Source organism: Sciurus carolinensis, chromosome 7 (assembly GCF_902686445.1).
Source record: "Sciurus carolinensis chromosome 7, mSciCar1.2, whole genome shotgun sequence".
In the NCBI taxonomy this organism is placed as follows: Eukaryota; Metazoa; Chordata; class Mammalia; order Rodentia; family Sciuridae; genus Sciurus; species Sciurus carolinensis.
Genome location: NC_062219.1, coordinates 106347378 through 106353886, shown reverse-complemented (window position 1 = coordinate 106353886; position 6509 = coordinate 106347378).

The window sequence follows — 6509 nt, the reverse complement described above, 5'->3', positions numbered from 1 at the left end:
AAGATGGTAAGAAATCATGAACAGAACCTCCAAGAATTATGGGAGATCATGAAAGAGAAGGAGAAATTGCAAGTTCTGCCACACTAATGAAGAAAAGGAGAGAGAAAACTCAAAATTTCTAAAATTTGTGATGAAAAGGAAACATTAAGGCAGACAACATTGAAATACATAACATAATTAGAAGCTACTTTGAAAATCTATAATCCAACAAAATAGAAGATCTTTAAGACATTGACAAATTTCTAGAGACATATGATCTACCCAAACTGAATCAGGAAGACATACACAATTTAAAAGAGATCAATTTCAAGCACCGAAATAGAAGAAACAATCAAAAGCCTACCAATCAAGAAAACCCCAGGGCCACATGGATTCTCAACTGAATTCTACAAGATCTTTAAAGAAGAACTAGTACCAATACTCCTTAAAGCAGTCCAGGAAATAGAAAAGGAGGAAACCCTTCTAAGCTCATTCTATGCACCTAGTATCACTCTGATACCAAAACCAGACAAAGATGCATCAAGGAAAGAAAACTTTAGACCAATATCCATGATGAACAAAGATGCAAAAATTCTTAACAAAATTCTGACAAATCGCATACAAAAACATATCAAAAAGCTAGTGCACCATGATCAAGTGGGGTTCATCCTGGGGATGCAAGTTTGGTTCAATATCCAGAAATCAATAAATGTAATTCATCACATCAATAGACTTATGGTTAAGAATCATATGATTATTTCAATAGATTCAGAGGAAGCATCTGATAAATTACAACTCCCCTTCATGCTCAAAACACTAGAAAAGATAGGGATAGTAGGAAGATACCTCAACATTGTAAAGGCTATCAATGCTAATCCCAGGGACAACATAATTCTTTGTTTTAAAAATATTTTTAGTTGCAGACAGACACAATCTCTTTATTTATTTATTTTTTTGTGGTGCTGAGGTTCGAACCCAGTGACTCATATGTGTGAAGCAAGCATTCAACCACTGAGTCACAATGCCAGCCCCCAACATCATTCTTAATGGAGAAAAACTGAAAGCATTCCCTCTAAAAACTTGAAAAAGACAGGGATGCCCTCTTTCACCACTTCTGTTCAACATGGTCCTTGAAACACTGGGCAGAGCAATTAGACAGACCAAAGAAATTAAAGGGATACAAAGAGGAAAACAAGAATTCAAACTATCACTAAATGCAGAGGCATGATTTTATATTTAAGGATCCAAACAACTCCACCAGAAAACTTCTAGAACTGATAAAAGAATTCAGCAAAGTAAGAGGATATGAAATCAACATGCATAAATCCAATGCATTTCTATTCATAAATGATGAATTTTTCTGTCCTGCGGAACCGGCGCAGAGAAAGGAGACACCACTAATCTTTAGTTGACAAGATTTATTGCGTCCTCCCTGTTTTTCTGCCTCCTTTCTTCTGCCACTATCTCCCTTCTTCTACCCTCTCCCTCTCTCCTCCCCCAGGTTCCTAGCTTATCAGCCAATTATAGCAGAGCTTTCTCTCATGCAGGAGAGCATGCAGAGGAATGTCAGCATAGCACTCTATGAATCACGAGCTGTCCACGCACGGCATGATATTAGATAGCCAATCTTAGAGCCTGGCGTCAACACGTCATAAGTCTCCAAGGAACTAGTAAGCAAGCAACCTTTTTGGGTACTTCCTTAATTTGGTAACCAGTGCCCTTTGGCTTACTGCCAGGCACCATCTTGTCCAAGACGGCCCTCAACAGGCTCCCCTTTTTTCTTATAAAAAGAAAAGGTCAGTGACTGTGTCTGTCTTAGGTGCCAGAGTCAGACTTTATCCTTACCTGTCATTGGGAGTCAAAAAGCTGTTGGCATGCTTTGATCCCTGTCTTAGGTTGGTATAAAGTCCACCCTGTGCTTACCTGTCTTTGACTACCAGTCCTGTAATTGGGAGAGCCAAAACTGCAGATCAGAGCCTTGGTCCATGGTCATAAGGGCTTGCCGTACCACTAAGGCTTGTTGTCTTTGATGATTCCTTAGAGACAACAGATATCTGAGCAGCAATAATAACAGCAAGAACAACAATCCCATCATAGCAAAACTTCCCATCCATTGTTTACCAAATTGTAACGCTGACTGTAAGAAACTAATGGCTTCTGGCATACCCGGGACCTTGACCTGTGTACTATTTACCACAAATATAGAATTTCTTAATAGGGTAGTCAAATTAGTAAACTCTTTAGTCCATGTCCCATTAAGCATGCTTCTAAGCTGTTTGGACAGATTTGTAGCAGCAGCAATATTAGAATAGGGTATAGAGGTAACACATAGTGCTTGGTAGTGCACTAGACAGCCCGTCTGTGCGGTAACAGTCAACATGTCCACTTATTTTTGTAGTAAGTCCACTCTTTGGTTTAGAATCAGGATTCCCGTGACGAGATGCGCACTGATGTTTTCCTGGGCTGTCAATGCTTCAGCAGTGGCTTGTGACAGATTGTTGAGCATGTGAGCAGTAGGTATAGCAGTTCCTAGGGCAAGTCCAGCAGCAGTGGCAGCAGCCGCAGCCGCCGCCGCAGCAACAGCGATGGCTATAATGGCTAAGATACCAAAATCTTTTTTTGCTTTCACGGGTAAGAAATTCCACTCACTATGAATTAAGGTCACTGGGACTGGAATGAATTTTGGAATCCTGGCAATCACAGCCAGAGGAAATAGTGAAGCATCCCAACAACTAGACACATAACACTCTTGGTTAGCACAGTTAAGGACCTCAGTATCTTTATCATTGTTATTAATAATGTTAATATTAAACTTAGAACTGTTAGACAGAATGAACACAAACGGAGACATGACACATCCGGGAGTAGGGGGGAAAGATTGATAAAAGGAAGAGTAATTGGCCTCGCACCCTGTGTAACTATAAACAGGTGCATTACTTCCCTTTATATAGGCTTGCTTTTTACTGTACCTTTATTCAATGAGAGAGAGATTGCCTCCCTGTATTATGGCAGTTTCTGAGGTGGCTAACCAGAGGAAGCAAAGACTACCTCTTAACTTGAAGTTTAGACTAGTAATAAGTGGCTTTACAGTGGAACCAGCTGGTAGGTAAGGGATACCTAGAAGTTCTGTACTAGGAAATAATTGAGGGAAAACTTGTGTGCCATGAGTGATATATCCCCAAAAGTTTTAGGAAGAGCTAACAACAGCAGGCTTACCACCATCACCATCATTTTGTGTTTCAGTGCAATTTTCTTTCTCATGGCAAGTTCTTACCAAGCGCTCCGGGACTCAGATAGGTTGTTGTTGGTCCTGAGGAAAAACACAAACAGATCCTCTCCCCCAAATTAATACTGGGTCAGGTCCTTTCCAGGACCCGGTCAAGATGTCTTTTCACATTGCTTGTGGATGGCCACCAGACTTTCCACTAAAATGTCTATTAGCCGCAGTACGGCCCATAGCATCCAAAGTTAAAAATTGAGGGTGAATAAAGAAAGGTTAAGTCTGTTCTTGGGAGGGGTTAATGTCCCTATTCCCCCTTTTGTTTAGTTAAGCAGACTTTCAATGTTTGATTAGCACTTTCCACTATAGCTTGTCCTTGTGGATTGTAGGGCAATCCTGTAGAATGAAAACAGGGAGGACTTTGAGTAAAACTGTTGAAATGAAGAAGAAGAATACGCAGGCCCATTATCTGTTTTAAATGATTTGGCCTTCCCATAGTAGCAAAGACTTGAAGGCAATGACTGATTACATCTTTTGTCTTTTCCCTGTATGGGCGGTAGCAAATATATATCCTGAGTAGGTATCTGCAGTTACATGTACAAATCTTAAAGTACCAAATTTAGGGATGTGGGTGACATCCATCTGTCATAGATGATTTGGAAGGAGTCCTCTAGGATTGACTCCAAATTGAGGAACAGATAAATGAGGCACATAGGCAGGACACTGTTTTACTATATTTCTGGCTTGTTCTTTTGTAATGTTATATTTTATTTTGCGAGCAGTAGCATTGACATGAAAATCTTTATGGAAATTAATTGCTTTTTGTACAATATTAAACACATGAGGATCTCGAGTAGCTGAGTCTGCAGTAGAATTTCCTTGAGCTAAAGGCCCAGGTAAGCCTGAATGTGCTCTGATATGGCCTATATATAAAGGTTCTTTGTGAGCCCACAGAAGAGTTTGTACTTGATAAAAGCACAGTTGTAAGGCAGATTGAGGACTAATGGGTCCAGCTGTCTCAAGCCGTGGCACAAGCTGGGCAATATAGAGACTGTCAGTATAAATATTTAAAGGTTCTTCAGGAAATGTTTGTAAGGCAGTTATTACTGCTTTTAGTTTAGTTTTTTGAGCAGACTTATGAGAAGTAATAATAGTCTGTACTTTTATCAGAAACTACTGTAGCTGTACCGGAGGAGGAGCCATCTGTAAAAATTGTTTTTGCTGCTAGGATAGGTCAAGCCTTAACAACCTGAGGGAAAATAACAGGATGTCTTTTGAAGAAGCTGACAATAGGTGAACTTGGCAAGTGATTATCAAATGTGGCCATGGTGGAACAATAGACAATTGTCCAATCTTTATTATTATCTAGTATATCAATCTGTTTTGCTGTGTACAGGACAATAACTGTCTGAGGATGAACTCCAAAAACTTGAAGGGCTGTCTTAAGTCCTAATGCAACTAGATTTGCCACCATCACAGGATAAAAACAACATTTTTGGGGGACACTGGCAAATGCATCTATATCAGGAGTCCAGTTCGCCACAATAGACCTGTAGGAGTATGTTCAGAATCTAATCCTATGAGATTAAAAGGCAAGGATAGATCACTCTATCACTATGAGCATTTTCTAAAGCTTGTTCTACTAACCTCAAGGTTTTCTACCTTCAGGAGTTAAATTTCTGGGGGATGTAGGGTCTGAATCTCCTTGGAGAATATGAAACAGAGCTTAAGTTGACCAGTGGTGATTCCCAAATTTGGCCTTACCAATTTATATCACCTAATAATTTTTGGAAATTATTTAGAGTCTTAAACTTTTCCGTGACTAATTGAATTTTTTGTGGCCTAACACAGGTATCTAATATTTGATATCCTAGAAAGGTAATAGGGCTGTGGGTTTGCACCTTTTCTGGGGCCACCTGTAATCCCATTTTTCTAGGGTATCAATAATATTGTTAAATGCCCTAAATAAAGTCTCCTGTTTTCTGTGAGCCAAAAGAATATCATCCATATAATGGAGACAATAAAGTTCTTTATAATTTTGTCTAATCTGTGATATAGCCTGGCCAATATATATTTGACACATAGTGGGACTATTTGCCATTTTCTGGGGAAGGACCACCCATTGGTATCTAGTATTAGGCCCTTCATTATGTAAAGAAGGAACGGAAAAGGCAAATTGAGGATTATCCTCGGGATGAACAGGAATGGAAAAGAAACAATCTTTTATATCTATAGAGATGATATGATAATGTTTTGGAACAGCAGCTAATGAGGGGAGACCCAGTTACACTGGGCCCATAATCTGCATACTGGAATTTATGGCTCTCAGATCTTGCAAAAGTCACCATTTCCCAGACTTCTTTTTTATAACAAAAATGGGTGTATTCCAAGGGGAAGTGGAAGGAATGATATGGTTTTCCTTCAATTGTTGATTAACTATTTCCTGGGCCGCCTCTATTTTTTCTTTAGAAAGGGGCCACTGGGGGACACAGATAGGATTATTCCATGTTATCTTTAATGGTTCAGTGGCCCCTCCGGAAAACCCAGCCCCTCAGTCCCTGTTTGTTCTTCGGCTTGAATGGGGCAGGTAACACCTTGTAATTTTTGCCTAGTTCTTTTCCAGGGATCTAATCTTGTCTCACCATGACTGGCAAAACAGTTGGGTTTAGACAGGACATATTTTGTTCAACTGAGGAAGAAATGACAACATCCATCTGTGTTAAAATGTCTCTTCCCCAAAGAGTGACAGGCAGGTGAGCTAATACATAAGGTTGGAATGTTCTCCTTTTCCCATCAGGGTCCTCCCAAGATAATACAGCTGAACTTTGTAATGGGGGTTGGGCAAATCCAAGTTCCCGTAAGGTAGTACTGGATGCTGAAACAGGCAATGATTTGTTCCAGTCCTTCTGTCTTATAATAGAGATGTCAGCACCTGTGTCTATTAGACCCTCTATGGGAGTACCATTAACTTTTAATTTAAGCATGGGTCTATTTTTTTGATTGTGCCCAAAAGACACCTGATCCTGTGGATCTAAACCCATTGTTTTTTCCAGTCCTTTGTGAACTGGGAAAGGCCCCATGATGGCTAGACAATATCAATATTTGTGCTATTTTATCTCCTGGAGAAACAACAGATACCCCTCAAGGGGACGATAACATAATCTTTATTTCTCCAGTATAATCAGAATCAATGACTCCTGGCAATACTTGTAATCCTGGCAGAGTTGTGGAACTCTGCCCTAACAATAATCTTGCTGTGCCCTCAGGGAGTGGTCCATGTAAGCCCATGGGGACCACTTGTACTCCCATT